Genomic DNA, 16,889 nt, shown 5'->3' with positions numbered 1-16,889 from the left:
AGTAAGGCTAGGCACCTGCTCAAGTTGGGTCTTCACGTTGGTCTGGACCTGGTTCTGTGCCCCTCAGTTGTGGAGCCTGGATTCTGTTATTGAAGTGCAGAGTATGGCCGGGGAGAGGGACAAGAGAGACACTCAGAGAAGCCCCAACTCTCTCTTATAACCACCCCACTTTAGCCTGGAAGGTACCCAGTAGCCACTCATTCCAGGGCGCTTGCTGCTTCCCCTGTTAGGGAATGGCTGTGAGAGAGGGGCGGTGTGATGGGCGGTGGAGAGGCCGGGCTAGAGGGCTGTTACCATAGCTCTAGAACAGATACGGGCCCTGTGAGAAGCCTGGGAGATGGGGAGCGGAGAGGATCCCAGACGTGGAACTTGGATGGGCAGAAGAGGTTTTACAGTAAGCAGACTCTCTGTGTGTGTGGTAGGTGCCTTGGCTGAAGCATGCGGCTGGGGGGAGAGTCAGAACCCAGGAGTGATTGGACTATGGGTATCCCTAAATTGTGTGCAAACCGTGTGCAAGGCATAGACCAGTAGGCATGAGGGTGGGAGAGTCTAGAGGTGTAGAAGTGGTGGCCCTGCCCTGAGTAGCTTAGTTTGGTGAGAGAGATAAAAAGCCAGCCCGTTAATTGATGCCAACTGGGTAGGGTGTGGTTGGGCCCATGTGATGGTCGATAGGAGCTGCAGAGGAGGGGGCAGTGTGCAAAGACAGAGAGGACCTCACTCATCCTAATGGGCTTTAGGGAAGCCTTCATGTTGATGGTGGAGCTTCAGCTGGCTTGGAAGGAAGGCATTCCTGACCTGGGGGTGAGGTGGAGGTGGTGGTGGGGAAACTGTGCAAAGTTTAAGAGGCTGGAAATTTCTATGTGTTTTCAGGGGATAGTGAGAAATAACATCTGGAGAGTTAGGGATCCATTGAAGGCTTCTGACCTGTAGGGTGAGGCATGTAAGATGGAACCTTGGAAGGCCCACCAGGTCTGGGTATATATGATGGGATGGATGTGATGAGACCATACTTGAGATTGAGACCCTTTGATGGGGGGTGGGGCAGAAGTGAAAACAAAAGGAGGGGTGACCTTATTCAACCGTATGCTATGGACACTACTGAGAATGCCTGACTGGGTGCCGATTTTCACAACTAGGGAACTCAGAGACCACTGGGCCCCCTGAGTGCCAGTTTGGATGTGAAGGAAGATAGGCTCTTTTAAGGTAGAACATGGCCTCCAGGAGGCTGTTTATTAGATCCAGAAGATTCTGGTTCAGGCCCCACGCCAGGTCATGCTCTCCATTCTTATGTCCTGTTTCTTCTGCTTCCTCAGTGATGTGGGCCAGTGGGGTGCCCACAGGGCCCTGGGGGGTGGCCCCGCATAGGACAGTGCCCTGGTTCAGGGTGGGAACCTGGAGGATGGTTGCCATGCCAGGGGGTGCCCACCACCATGGCAGTGCCCAGGGCCAGGGCCGTGACCATGCCCGCCACCATGGCAGGGCCCCTGTGGAAAGCCGGATGAACAATATTAGAGTCAGAGGTCAGTGCCAATCTTACCTGCAGTCAACTATCCCTCTCCCTTCCCCTTCCCCCTCTCCAGCCCCTACTCTAGGGGACTCAGGATTCCTGGGCACTAGCAGGGGCTCATTGTGGAGGTCGGGAGACAGGGATAGCAAATGACTGCTCCTAGCCCTGGGCCTTTTGCCTTGATGAAACCAGAGCACAGAGCAGACACAAGGGGAGGAACCTAGATCCATTGGGTTACATTCCTTTAGCTGAGATATGACTCCCAGTCTCTGGACCTCAGTTTATTTTATCTGCAATGAAGAAGCAGAATTATCTCATCTTCTCTCTTCCCTCACCCAGGAACCCATGCAGAGTGATTAGAGGTTTTGCCATGCTGACTACTTAGAAGTGAACGTGGGGCTGGGGGAGGCTACAGAGGAACACGGTGAGGGCCAGGGGCAAGGAGGAGACAGGAGGCAGGGTGAGGGGAGATGCGGGAGCCAAGGAGAAGGAGAGGCAGCTGGAGGGTGGGAGGAGACAAAGGTAGGAGGTGACAAGGTAAGGATGTGCGTGTCCTCTCTGTAGGTAGTGTGTGCAGGTACAAGGCTATGTGCTGCGTTTACATACACATAGCTATGTCTGTATACATGTGCATGGGTGGGCGCCTATACATGCCTGCTGTGTGCACAGATACATGTGTATGGGTGCATGTGCCTGGTTGAGTGTATGTGACAGTGGGAGTACATGTGAGCCCATGCCTGTCCCTGAGGAGGTGGCAGACTCAAGAAACCAGGAAGAATAGAAAGTAAAATCAAGGCTTTATCGCCTAAGCCAGAAGAGTCCTGGGAAAAGTGGTTTAACCTTCTGTCATGGCTGGAACCACTCCTGAGGCCCCAAGGCCAGAGAAGTCTCTTTGCCTCTTGCCACAGGCCTAGGGAAGAGTGGAGACGCTACCTTGCTTTTCTGGTGCTGGGCACAGGGGACCTGGGGCCCCGGGGGAGCAGGGCTGGGGCCCTACTCTGGGGGGTGGATAACTCCCCAGTCTGCTCCTGCCGCCTAGGGCCTGAAAACGGCTTATAACCAGTGGGGAAGAGGCAGGCTCCATGGTTAGGGGACTTTCCTGTGACCAAGTTAGGGCTGCCGCTGCCCCATCCAGGCTCAGTGATGCCTGGAAACTGCCACTTCCCACCCTGCTTGCCTCTTCTGTGACTCTTTTTGTGGTGGGGCCAGTTCCAGGCCTAGGAGCTGGGTCTGCTGGTGGTAGCCAGTGGGGGCTGGGGGAGGGGGAAGCAGGGAGGAGGGCAGGCAGCCTCCCTTCTCTGGCAGAGGCAGGTCACTGGGGCCCTGCAGTGTGGTTGGGATTTGGGAGCAAGCCAGCTATCCAGGGAGGCTGTGAATAGCCAGGAATGCAGAGAAGCATGGAACAGGAGGGGAAGCAGCAGGAGAGAGGATGGGCTGCCGGGGCAGGGAGGGGATGTGAGAAAAGGAGAGAGACAGATGGGAAAACAGGAAAGGAGCAGAGGAGAAGGCTGACGCCTGTAGGGGGTGAACTTGCGCTGTGATGCCCTGCCCCACCCCACCCATGGGGGCTGAGGCCTCCCTATTCTGCATCTGGGGGACATTGTGGTCGCTCCCTGAGGGTCTAGGAAGGGGCTGGAGGTCTGGGGGACGTGGCAGCGGGGAGGAAAAGGGGGAGACGGCTGGGGAACTTTCTATCCTTTGGACCTGTGGGAAAGGAAGGGAAAAGAAAGAAATAGCTTTGGTTATTTGGTTCTGCAGTAAGAATCCTGTCTTCCTCCTGGTGCTGATTTTGTGCCCACCTTCCACCCCCCTCCTCCAACAAGGCTCAAGAGCCAGCTGAGTTCTCCTGGGTGGGATGGGGCTAGTTAGGAAGTGTGGGTTCTTGTTCTCACTCTGTCAGCTGTCTGCCCTCCCAACCTCGGCCAAACTCCCTAACGCTAAGGGAGGCGTCTGCAGTGGAAACCCTGTTTCTTCTACTTCCACCTTCAGGCGGGCCCCACCCCGTCTCCCCCTCTGCCTCCTCCCCCCAGATCCCACTTTTCTCAGCCCAATCTCTGCTCAGATCCTCAGCTGTTTCTTGGCTCCTGCTTAATGACCTTCTGGTCCCAGCTCTTAGCCTTTGCTCATGTCTCCTGCCACTTGGCACTATCTCTTGCTTGACTCTGTGTCGCATTCCTGCAGGAAGTCTGCTTAGATTGGGCCGTCCTGCCTGCCCTCACTGCCCAGCTGCTGGCCCAGAGGGCTCATTCTTGCAGTAACCAATTTGAGTGGTCCTGGGTGTTCTGAAGTGCTCCCTCGGTGAGAATCGCCTCCTTGATGAGATGTATATTTCTTTTCTCTTTTTCTTTTGGCCGCATCACACAGCATGTGGAACTTCCCTGACCAGGGATGAAACCTGCACCGCCTGCAGGGGTAGTGCGAAATCTTAACCACTGGACCACCAGGGAACAGGAGGGGAAGCAGCCTGGTCTTTTGTTCCTTTTGAGGGGAGCCAATGGCACAGCTGCCAAGAGCTGTGTTCAAGGTTCCAGCCCCAGCCCCACCTCCAGGGCCTCACCCTGAGCATGACCCCTAATTCCCCAGAGCGCATGTGGACGCAGGAGGAGCCCCTCCCTGTTTTACTCCTGAGGTTGAAGATCTAGTGAGATGAAGGATGTGTGGGCATGCTTCTTAAACTGTAGAGTGTATTACAAAATTCAAGGGCTTGTTTTCATTTTGGAACCCTACCACCACACACACTCTCTCTCTCTCTCTCTCTCTCTCTCTCTCTCTCTCGGCTTGTGGTAGATGTGACTGACTGATTGCCCCTGCCTTCACCACCCTCCCCTTCCTTCTCTCTTCCTTCTTCCACCCTACAGCCTCCCGCTGCAGTACTTACCTGGCTCCATCTTTATGAGGCAAGCACAGGGGGTGACAAAAAGAACACCTGTGAGTCAACAGGTAAAGTTTAGTTTACTGTGATCTAAATCTCGGTCTCTCCTTCTTCTTCCCAAGGATGTACACACGTAGACCCTTCAAGGGATGAAAGGGATAAAATTGCTCCCTGTGGCTTAGCTTGGGACTCACTGTGGAGCTGGACACTGAGTAGGCGCCAGGCAAGGGTGTTGAGCGGATGCACTGGCTTCATTCATATGGTAGGTAGACAGAGACATGAGAGCATTATGCACCCCTGAACCCTACACCCTCACACGTGACCCACCAGATCCACCCCCAAACTCACAATCATGTATTAATTCATTTTTTAAAAAATAAATTTATTTGTTTTTGGCAGTGTTGGGCCTTCGTTGCTGCGCGCGGGCTTTCTCTAGTTGCGGCGAGCGGGGGCTACTCTTTGTTGCAGTGTGTGGGCTTCTCATTGCAGTGGCTTCTCTTGTTGCGGAGCACGGGCTCTAGGCGCGCGGGCTTCAGTAGTTGTGGTACGCGGGCTCTAGGGCACAGGCTCAGTAGTTGTGGCGTGTGGGCTTAGTTGCTCCGCGTCATGTGGGAGCTTCCTGGAATAGGGCTCGAACCCATGTCCCCTGCATTGGCAGACGGATTCTTAACCACTGTGCCACCAGGGAAGCTCCCTATTAATTCATTTCTACTAGGGTCAATTTCAATCATGTTAATTATTCATGTAGCATGCCTACCATGTGTCAGGTCACAGTACTCAGTCCCTAGAGACTCTTGTCCCTGTGTAGACGCCTGGCATAAAGGTGGGGAGGGAGACTTGGAGAGATCGGTGCACCCAGAGCAGGGAGGATGGGGTTGGTGGGTAGGGGCCTCTGGGGGATCCAGGGGATCCTAAGACCTTTACCCCCATGGCACAAGTGAATGGAAAACCTTCCTTGATCCAAGCTGCTTGTTCCTGTCTCCTCCCACCAGGACTGGAAGAGGACTTGGGGGCTGAGCCCATCTGTCGTTTGCCAATAAGTGTGCTCTCATAGGATGGAGCTTCTGAGGTGCCCTGGTGCCAAGGCTGGCCTTGTCTTGCTTGGGGCTGGTGCATAGGTCATAATGGACAACTCCAGAATGGACCCAGTGCAAATGTGGTGTATTAATTAATTTTTTTTCTGACCCGCAAATCAGAATATAATATGTGACATACAGACCAACTACGTGACATCTGGGCACTCTGGTACTCATATGGTTGCCGAACATAGAGGCACAAATGTTCACACACACACTTCTGTACTACAACAGCCGCAGCCCCTTGCAAGACAGGCCCCTAGCACTGTTTTTTTGTTTTTTTTAAAAAAATTATTTATTTATATCTTTGTTGCAGCATGTGGGATCTACTTCCCTGACCAGGGATCGAACCCAGGCCCCCTGCACTGGGAGCGTGGAGTCTTAACCACTGGACCACCAGGGAAGTCCCCCTGGCACCTTTTGAGCCACCCATTTTTGCTGGCTTTTACTTATGAAAGAAATGTTCAGCTGAGGTCAGCCTCTGAGCTATGCCATGGTCCTTCCTGTTACCTCCTTCTTCCCCTTAGTGAGTGATGAGTATGGAAGAGATCCATGGGACTAGGCTTGGGGAGGGAGTGGTAAAGACAACCTTAGGGCCAGCCAGGATCTGGCTTGGTAGAAAGAGAAAAGACAGGCCTTGGAAAGAAAACAATTCCATTAAAAAATGGGCAGAGGGGCTTCCCTGGTGGCATAGTGGTTAAGAATCTCCCTGCCCATGCAGGGGACACAGATTCGAGCCCTGATCCGGGAAGATCCCACATGCCGCGGAGCAACTAAGCCGGTTCACCACAACTACTGAGCCTGTGCTCTAGAGCCCGGGAGCCACAACTACTGAGCCCATGTGCCACCACTACTGAAGCCCGCGCACCTAAAGCCCATGCTCCACGACAAGAGAAGACGCCGCAATGAGAAGTCCACGCATGGCAACAAAGAGTACCCCCTGCTCGCCACAACTAGAGAAAGCCCTCGCGCAGCATTGAAGACCCAACGCAGCCAAAAATAAAGAAATTAATTAATTAATTTAAAAAAATGGGCAGAGAACCTGACATTTTTCCAAAGAAGACATACAGATGGCCAGCAGGTACGTGAAAAGGTGCTCAACATCAGTAATCATCATGGAAATGAAAACCAAAACCACAACGAGATATCACCTCACACCTGTTAGAATGGCTATCATCCAAAAGACAAGAAATAAGTGTTGGCGAGGATGTGGAGAAGAGGGAATGTGAATTGGTGCAGCCACTATGAAAAACAGTATGTTGGTTCCTCAAAAAATTAAAAATAGAACTGCCATATGATCCAGTAATTCCACTTCTGGGTATTTATCCAAAGAAAACAAAAACACTAATTTGAAAAGATATATGCACCCCCATGTTCATTGCAGCATTATTTACAATAGTCAAGACACGAAAACAGCCTAAGTGTCCATCAACAGATGAATGGATAAATAAAATGAGTATTATAAACAATGAATATTGTTTAGCCATATTGTTTGGCAACATTGTTTCAGCCTTAAGAATGAAATCTTGCTGTTTGTGACAACATGGGTGGACCTTGAGGGCATTATGTTGAGTGAAATAAGTCAGACAGAGAAAGACAAGTATCACATAATCTCACTTATATGTGGAACCTAAAAAAATTCCCCAAACAAAAAACCCCTCAAGCACACAGATACTGAGAACAGATGGGTGGTTGCCAGAGGCAGGGGGTGGGGCCTGGGTGAAATGGGCGGAGGGGGTTGGAAGGTATAAGCTGCTATACACCTGACACTAATCTAACCTTATCGTTAATTATACCTCAGTTAAAAAAAAAAAGACAGGCCTTGGACTGTCTCTCCCCAGTTCAGGCCAAGGTGCTTGAGGGGTAGGAGTTGGTGGCTCTGGAAGGGAACTAACACAATCTCCTGGACCCTCAGCTAAACCCCTGTGTCTGGCGCATCAGAGGCTGTAAATTCAATTCTAACTCAAGAAGAGAGCGCAGACCCAGGAGTGGGGTCAGGCACCTAGACACATAGCACACAGACCCACATTGCGTTTATGAAGAGACACGCACATGCGCGCGCGCGCACACGAATGACACCCACACAAAGAGACACAGAGGCACAGATACCAATTCAGTACACACACACACATACCCAGGGAGACCATGACCACACAGGCCCACAGCACTCACAGAGCCCACAGCCAGCGGAGCCAGACCCTGACCTGGGAGCGCAGAGCAGGGGGCAGGAGGCAGTCTGAGGCTCTGTTTGTCCTCAGGTGTATTTGTAAAGGATGGGGAGGGGCTGGGGTGGGCCAGGTGCACTGGGAGGTTCATGGGCTGAAGGTGTGGAGGACTGAGGGGGGCTGGGCTAATCTTTAACTGGGCAAAGAGCAGCTGGAAACAGGGTGTGTGTGGGGAGTGTGTGTGTGTGTAAGGGTGGAGTGGGTGGGAAGGAGCAGGGAAGAACCTGTTACCCCATCAGCCTGGTAACAAGGTGCCACAGAACCAAGGCAGGGGGCCTATACCCTGGCGAGGCTGTTTAGCACCCAGAGGGCCGTCTCTAAACACTCATGGAGCTCCTACTAAATGCCAGGCCCCAGGTGCTTCACACACTTAGTGAACCCACTGACGCATACAAAACAGTGAGATTATCACCTGCTTCCATGGGTGAAGGAGGAAACAGGGAGCCTAGTGGAGGGGCCTCTGGAATCTGTGCCCTGGGAACCAAGCCCCAGGCCTGAGTTCTCACATGTGCTGCCCCAGCTCAGGGAGCTCGCCTGGGAGTGGAAATTGAGTGATTCAGAAAAAAAACAAACTTGTGGTTACCAAAGTGGGGAGGGACAAATTAGGGGTATGGGGTTAACAGATTAAAAACTACTATATATAAAATAGATAAGGGGGCTTCCTGGTGGCGCAGTGGTTGAGAGTCCATCTGCCGATGCAGGGGACGCGGGTTCGTGCCCCGGTCCGGGAAGATCCCACATGCCGCGGAGCGGCTGGGCCCGTGAGCCATGGCCGCTGAGCCTGCGTGCCCGGAGCCTGTGCAACGGAAGAGGCTACAACAGTGAGAGGCCCGCGTACCACAAAAGAAAAAAAAAAAAGATAAGGAGCAAGGGTATACTGTATAGCGCGGGAATTATACTTATTATCTTGTGATAACCTATAATGGAATATAATCTGCAAAATACTGAAGCACTATGCTGTACACCTGAAACTAACATAATGTTGTAAATCAACTATACTTCAGTAAAAAAAATTTTTTTAAATAGAAGTGGGGATAAGATTAATAAATTTCCAGGACACTGAAAAAAGAAAAAAAAGAAAAGAAGAGGGAACTTTACGGTTGGAATGTCGACAAGCGGGAAGCAAGCCTGGGGTTTTGCAGTCCAGACCACCAGCTTGCTCTGTGCTCTGCAAGCGCCTGTGGCCCAGCCCAGCTGAATCCTCTGGCCTCTTGTTTGTGCCACACCCCTTGGCTTCCCTTAGGCCCCTGCAGACAGACCAGATGCCCCTGTTACAAGGCATCCCCTCTCTCCCTGCATCTTTCTTCTCCTGTATCCTGCTCCGTGGGACTATCTGTTCACCTTTGTATCCCCAGGGACTGGCCCTTAGCAGCTCTCCTGGCCCTCAGCAGGTGCCCAATAAAAATCTGGTGAATGAACGCAAGGTTGGAGTGTAGTTACTGTTGGGTAGTAACTGGTCTCCATTTCTGTGGTTTATATTTTGTTTATTTTTCTCTCTTTTTTACATGTTAAAAAAAATTATTTTCTGGAAGAAGGAGGAGGATTTTTCCCATGATGGCAGTCCCCTGGCTGACGTGAGCTCGTGATGCCCACCCCTGGGCTTACCGTGATGGGTGAAACCGAGGCCAGCTGACACTCCCACCCTCAACTAGGCGAAGGGGCTCGGAGGGGTCCTGTTTCGATCAAGGAGAACAAGCACCATGTGAAATCGAGAACATGCAGGAGGAGGAAGAGAAGTTAAAGCAGTTGCTCTCTCTAGGTTCTCCTATAAAAAGCCTGGTTGACCTCGATGTACCTGAACTGCTTTAAATTCATTTTTAAACAGTGACTTGCCGGAGAGAAGGGAAAACCTGGGTCTCACTAAGGTTTATACTTGAATGTAGTAACTTTGTTTGGAATAGCTAAAAACTGGGGAACTTCTCAAATGTCCATCAATATGTGAATGAATAAACAGATCATGGTGCATGCACTCCGTTGGATACGACAGTAAAAAGGAATGAACTATTGATATGCACAGAAACATAAGTGAACCTCAAAATAACTGCTGGTGAAGGAAGCAAGACATGAAGAATCCATACTACATAAGTGTCTATAAAATTCTAGAATGGTGTAAAATTCTAGAAAATGTGAACCAATTGATAATGACAGCAGATCAGTGGTTGCCCGGGGAAAGCATGGTGGGGGGGGCGCTGGAGGGAGACGTTAGAAAGGGACATGAGGAAAGTTTTGGGTTTCATGGATGTGTTCATTATCTTGATCGTGAGGATGTTTTCATGGGGTAAAAACACGGCAAAACTTATCAAATTGTACATTTTGTGCCATTTCTGGTATATCATTTTGGCCTCAATCAGAGCTGTAAAAACAGAAGCAACATAACTGCATCAGAAAACAATTTGGAAAATGGAGAGGAGGAAAATAGTGATTCTCCTTTATTTCCCTGGTGAGCAAGAAAGGAAAGTATTTGTGTGTCAGTTTCTTTTAAAATACCAATTATCTCACATAAGCTCTTGGGGATAGGTGTTATTATCTTCCTCTTTTTTATAGATTAGGAAAAGCCAGGATTCAGAGAAGTTAAGACACTTGCCTGAGGTCACCCAGCCAGCGTGTAATTAGTCCCAGTCGAGGACCATCTGAGTCTAGAGCCTGGACCCCTTCTCCACATTACGTTGTCTCTCTTTTCAGGAATGCATTTCTGAAAAATTCCCGCCTGCTTTGGTAACACTGTGGGCAAAGGACTTTGGTTTATGACTAGATGGGGAGTTATTAATCCATCATGTACATATTTGCTGTGAGCCTTAGGGGAGCTAGTGCACGGAGGGCAGGCGGAGGTTTACAAAGGCGCGGTGTCTGCAGAGCTCACACCTTTCAGCCCACGCTGCCTGAATGGTACTACCTGTGACCACCACGCCCTGCCCTCCCCAGCCCTCCCAGCCCCCCTCTTCCAGGAATCCTCCTTTTCCCTTTCCGGGACCCTGATGTCATGACCTGTTCACTCCCAGCCCCAGCCTTCGGCAGGAAGCTAAAAGGAGAGGCCTGTGGCTTCATGGACCCCCAAGGGGGAGAGGGGACTGCAGGGCTGAGGAGGGCAGTGGGGCCTCATGCTCTGGGCTCAAGGCTCAGTACCCTGGTTCTCTGCATCTCTGGAGTCAGGGTCTAGGCTCAGGATCTGCATCACTGCAGGCAGGCAGTAGGAGGTACGGAGGCCTTGGGCCGAGGAGGTAGACCCATCATTTTTCTTTTTTTAATTTTTATCGAAGTGTAGTTGATTTACAATGTTGTGTTAGTTTCAGGTGTACAGCAAAGTGAGTCAGTTATACATATACATATATCCACTCTTTTTAAGCTTCTTTTCCCATATAGGTCATTACAGAGTATTGAGTAGAGTTCCCTGTGCTATACAATAGGTCCTTATTAGTTATCTATTTTATATACAGTAGTGTGTATATGTCAATCCCAATCTCCCAATTTAGAGGTAGACCCATCTTGATGGGGTGGACAGAGAAGCGAGGACAGTCTGAGTGGTCTGGGTGGGGTGCAGCCTCCGGGAGGTGAGGAGGATGTCCACAGCAGTGGGTGGGCACACTGGAGTCAATTTGTTTTTTTTTTTAATGGATTAGTCTTGCTTAATAATGTCTTATTTATTTATTTATTTTTGGCTGGTTGGGTCTTCGTTGCTGCGCGCGGGCTTTCTCTAGTTGCAGCGAGCGGGGGCTACTCTTTGTTGGGTGCGTGGGCTTCTCACTGTGGTGGCTTCTCTTGTTGTGGAGCACAGGCTCTAGGTGCACAGGCTTCAGTAGTTGTGGCACGCGAGCTCAGTAGTTGTGGCTCACGGACTCTAGAGCTCAGGCTCAGTAGTTGTGGCACACGGGCTTAGTTGCTCCACGGCATGTGGGATCCTCCCGGACCAGGGCTCGAACCCGTGTCCCCTGCGTTGGCAGGAGGATTTGTAACTACTGTGCCACCAGGGAAGTCCTGGAATCAATTTATAGCAGAGCACGATGTTCCGTGGGATCCCTCTACCCAATCCTAAGATGTTGGGGGTGAGCAGAGCCTCGACCACGTGTGGGTCCCCTCTACCCTCTGGCACTGTGCCTTACAGATAGTAAGTGCTTACCGAGTGCTTTTGTTTATTGCCTGGCAGAGAGAGGTGGCCCTTCCCTGCCAGAAAGGCACACCAAGTGGAGAAGAAAGGCACTCTGGGAGGAAGGAGAGACATTTCTGGGCTCAGGGAGAGGAGAGGCTGAGGGCATCTCCAGAAGCGGTAGAGGCCATGGGTAGGGGGGGGCCTCAGGGAGCGTGTGGACTGATGGTGAAGGCCAAAAGGCAGGATGTCGGCCCTCTCTGTGACCCCCAATCCCTGTCAGTAGAGCCAGCAAGGCCCTTGCTCCTGGGCTGTCCTGGGGGGTGGGGTGGGGAAGGAGGTGGGACAGCCAGGCACTTTTGCAGGGTTTGGGGGGACAGGTTTCTCCTGGCAGAAGGGTAAAGGTGGGCGGCCTTGACCTGGGCTGGAGAGGGTGCTGCAGGGATGGGGCCGGTGCAGCGGGAGGCCCCCACCCGACCACGAGACTCTCGGGCAAGTCACTGACCCTGATCTCCAAAGAGAATCTAGTAACACTAGCCCTGGCTAATCCACAGATTTCAAAGCTTGATGAGATCAAATGACATCACATGTGTGAGGGCTTTGGCAGTGTTAGATGTAAGTGCAAGGTGTTATTATGATTATCAGTATTAGCACTGACGACCTATTTGTCTTCCTGGCCTCATCGTTCATCCCCTTACTCACAGTGGGATCTTCCTGAGGGACACATCTACATCTTTAGCCACTGGCATCACTCAGAGTATTTCACTCACAGGTGAAGATTCCCTCCCTGCCCCAGCCTCCTTTGCCATAAAGTGACCAGACATCCAGGTTTGCCTAGGAATGCGGGGACTTCTGGACACAGGACTTTCAGTGCTAAGATGGGCTCAGTTTCAGGCAAACCTGGACAACTGGTCACCCTACTTCCCTTCCACACCCTCAGGCTGCTTCCTCTTCCCTGTGATGACTGTGGTGTCCCAGGCATTTCAGCATGCTCTCTCTCACCCTGGTTGCCCTCTTCTGCCTTGAAGCCTCTAGGCTGGGTGATACTACCTCCAGAGACGGGACATCCACCCCCTGCCATTCCAAAGGCCAGCTCTCAGCAATCCCTCGGCCTTCTGTTGGGCTTCTGTCCTCTCCGCCCCTGAAAACTGTGCCAGACCTTTTCCCTATCCCTGGAGGGTGTGACCCCACCCACACCTCATCCCCATGAGAGGCCCCTGTGATGAGCTTCAAGATGGGGAGAGCCTGTCTGTCCCAAGCCAGCCTTCCAGCCTCTCTGCCTGCCTAGAGGAAGGAGCACCCTGGGCACCTGTAGGCAAGCCCGGCCTGCTCCCCACATCCATGAGGACCCCAGGCCTGAGTCCTAGATGCTGTCTTGGCTGCCCTGCCCCTCTCCCCCCACCCCCCATGCTGATGCTCTGAGGCCTCCTGAGGCTCTCCTGCTCACCCTTTCCTGGAAACTCCTCTTCCCTCTCTGGTACAGACCCCTCCCTCCACGATCTGGACTCAGCCTCCTCCCTGGCTTCCTAAACCACTGCATGGCCTTCTTAGCCCCTGCTATAAAACCTTCAGTGAGCCCCTCTGGACGGCTTTGTCCCCTCAGTCTGCCCTTCAGTGACCTACCTGGTCTGGTCTGCACTTTCCTAACTTAAGGGTCTCCTCTCTCTCTCTTTTTTAAAAAATTTATTTGGCTGCGTCGGGTCTTGGTTGTACTGCACGCGGGATCTTTGTTGTGGCATGTGGACTCTTAGTTGCGGCATGCAGGATCTAGTTCTCCGACCAGGGATCAAACCCAGGCCCCCTGCATTGGGAGCACGGAGTCTTACCCACAGTACCAGCAGGGAAGTCCCCTAACGTTTTCTTACTAGTAAGATGCCACTCCCGCTTCATGCAACACTCTCACTGCCATCCCCTTGCTGAGTCTTGCTCATCCCCCGCAAGGTTATCTCCTGGAAAATTGTAACAGGGAAGAGCCAAATGACTACATGTAGAATCTGCTTCTTTTACTTTAACCTTTGCTTTCCGCTGCTTTTGTTCAGTAAAAGGATATTGTGTAGGGCTTCCCTGGTGGCGCAGTGGTTGAGAGTCCGCCTGCCGATGCAGGGGACACGGGTTCGTGCCCCGGTCCGGGAGGATCCCACATGCCGCGGAGCGGCTGGGCCCGTGAGCCATGGCAGCTGAGCCTGTGCGTGCTCCGCAAAGGGAGAGGCCACAACAGTGAGAGGCCCGGGTACCGCAAAAAAAAAAAAAAAAAAAAAAAGGATATTGTGTATACATAATGGCCTGCCTCAGGGAACTCTGCCCCTCTGCCAGAATGTTAAACCAAGTGCCTTTTGTTCAGGCAAACATCCGGACCCGGTCCACCTGTGGATGGCTAAGAGAAAGAAGAAATTAACACTTAACACATCCCTTCCCGGAGGCTGGCCATTCCAGGGGATATTTGCAAAACGTCTGGCCTTTTTACTTTACTGCCTCTCTCCTCCCCCTCTGTGCTATAAAAGAAACTGGCATCCAAACCCCGATAAGATGGTTATTTTGAGACTTTAGTCTGCCATCTTCTCCGTCTGCTGGCTACACCTCGTCTCCGATTTATTGGCCTGTCCTGCGGCAAGCAGAACTCCTCAATTGATGAGTCTTTTGTCACCCTGGCCTCAGGCTTATGTGGCCTGGTATCGTCAGGTGCCTCTGAGGTGGAGCCTGGGTCTTCACTTTTTGTTCCCTCATTGACTGGACCGGGTGAAGTAGCTCAGGGGTTCGGTTCCACGTCAGGGTTCTCCTCCCACTGCCGGCCCGGAGCTGGAAAGCTTAGGATGCCCCAGCCCAGGGTGTGCCCTGTAGAACAGAACGGAGGAGGGGTTCCCCGAACCATCCTTCTGCCACCTGATGCTTCAAAGGACTTCGGCCCCACCCTGCTCTGGTATGTGTGTTCTTGGGAGCGGTAGGGCCCAGAACGTCCCTGGCATCTGGAGCCTGCCAAGAGCTTGTCCCTCTGGCCCTACCTCATGCACTCTGAGTCCTCCCTACCCAGGGCCAGGCCTGGCCTGACCTGAGAGGCCTGCACTAAACCTCTGGTCAGTAGGAATCATGACAGCAGTTTCTTGATCCAGGGAGGTGCTGAGAGTGAGGTGGCAGTGCTATGGGCCCAGCCGGCAGGCTGCCTGAGAGGGTGGGGGACCAGCCAGGGAAGAGACACGACCCGACCTGCGGCCCGGGACAACAGGCCCATCCCTGCGTAGAGAAAGGGAGGGCACACGGTGAAGTATCAGGAGAAACAGCGTTGTTGGGACAGCCAGGAAAAGAGCTGGTCAGGAGGCAGGTGCCCGGCTGCTAGGTTCATCTGAGCCACAAACAGGCTGAGCAGCCTAGGCAGAGGGGCGCTACCTCTCTGGTCTCATCACCAGTAAAATGAGGCTCTTACAACGCATGTGGCTTCTCCGGTCTGGCGGAGTTGGGAGGTGGGGGTTATGGAGACTTGTGGGCGGGGCGCTGGGAAGGGGAGGGGAGCAGAAGGGAGGGGAAGAGGGCCCCCCAACCAGGCTTTTGTAACCTTGCTGCCCCCTAGTGGTGACACAGAGTAACAGAGACATGGTCTCCCCGGGGGAACACAATGCTGGTCACACCCCGCCTTCCCTAGACAGGGAAAGGAAATTCACGGTTAGGGACTTTAGCGGACACCGCCTCCCTCAAGGCTGCGTGTGCTCTGGGTGGAGGGAAAGGCAGCCCCAGCCAATGCACAAGTACCCACAGCCATGCACAGGATGGCGTGGCTACCTCACTCCTGTATTCATTCTGCAAGCGCCGAGGGAGGCTCTGTAGTTTGCAGGGGCACTGGGCCAGGCCCTGGGGATTTAGAGCCCCTTGGCACACCATTCCTGCCCTCAGAGAGCCTCTGTCCAGGGGGGAGCAGACAGGCACATTAGAGACTCTGGGGAAAATAGGAGACTGCTCTGAGGCGTGACTGTTGTGTGAATAACACTTGGGAAGCACATGGCCGGCAACCGTGGGGCTGTCTGACTATTGGTTTCTCCTGGGCACGTGGCTCCAGCCTGCTGGGTCCGGAGGCCTTTGCCACTAGTTTAGGGGAGTCTTTCCCTGCAGGGCCTTCCAGCGATCTGGGTCGCCCTCCCTGCAGGAGAGCTGGATTTCTACATGTGCCTGCTGCTCCCCGCTGCTGTCCTGCCCCCACCCTGGCTGGGAACAGGCACAAGGGGGACAGCAGACCTTGCCTCGCTCCTACAGCCTCCTCTATCTACACCTGCCCTCCCCAAACCTGGTCTGGGGACCTGGGTTCCAAAGACAACAGAGAACATTAGGTCTCAGCTGCATCTCCCCCTCCCAGGCTGGTACTCTGCGGGCCTTCCAGCTCCAACCACACGGCATGGGACAGGTGACAGGGGGCCCAACTGCCACCCCACCAGGGCCCTGCCCTGACCTTCAGAGACTAGGCTGGAGCTCAGTAGGCAGCACGTGGAGAGGGTGGGAGAAGAAGCAAGTGTGTGTGTGTGTGTGTGTGTGTGTGTGTGTGTGTGTGTAGCCTGGGTGCGTCACCGTCACTGGGAATGTAGACGAGTCTGACTCAGTGGGAACATCCGGCATGAAAGGAAGAGAGAGCACAGTGGCATTTCCAAGCAGGATGGGAACTATGGGTGGTGGAGACTGGCCGTGGGGTCAGGGTTGCTGCTCCAAGGCCTGGAAAGAGGCTAAGCGTGGTGGGGAGGGGGGAGGGGAGGGGAGACAGGAAGGGGTAGTTCAAGGGGAGCAGAGGTTGGACCTCTGACTGCCTGGGCTGGTCTGGGTAGGAGAGAGGGCAGCAGGGCTTTCTGCTCTGGAGACAGAAGGGGACAAGTCATGCATGGAATTAGAGAAAGAGGCCTGGTCAATCAGGGATGAGGGGAAATGCAGGGACTTCCGACCTGCCCTTCAGGGCCTGGAGGTTGGGCATCTGTTACTACTGAACCAGACCCCAGGTGCTCCTGATACGGAGAGACCACCCCTGCTCCCAGAGGCACTAAGGGTGGGATTGCCAGGCAAGCTGCTACCCTGGGCAGAGACAGCGGCCTCAGATGCACCGGGAAGATCTGGGGAGAGACTTTCCCAGGAAACGTTGCTTCCTTTCTCGGGATCAGAG

Source organism: Pseudorca crassidens, chromosome 1, assembly GCF_039906515.1.
Source record: "Pseudorca crassidens isolate mPseCra1 chromosome 1, mPseCra1.hap1, whole genome shotgun sequence".
Classification (NCBI taxonomy): Eukaryota; Metazoa; Chordata; class Mammalia; order Artiodactyla; family Delphinidae; genus Pseudorca; species Pseudorca crassidens.
Note: the sequence above shows the minus strand (reverse complement) of the source record.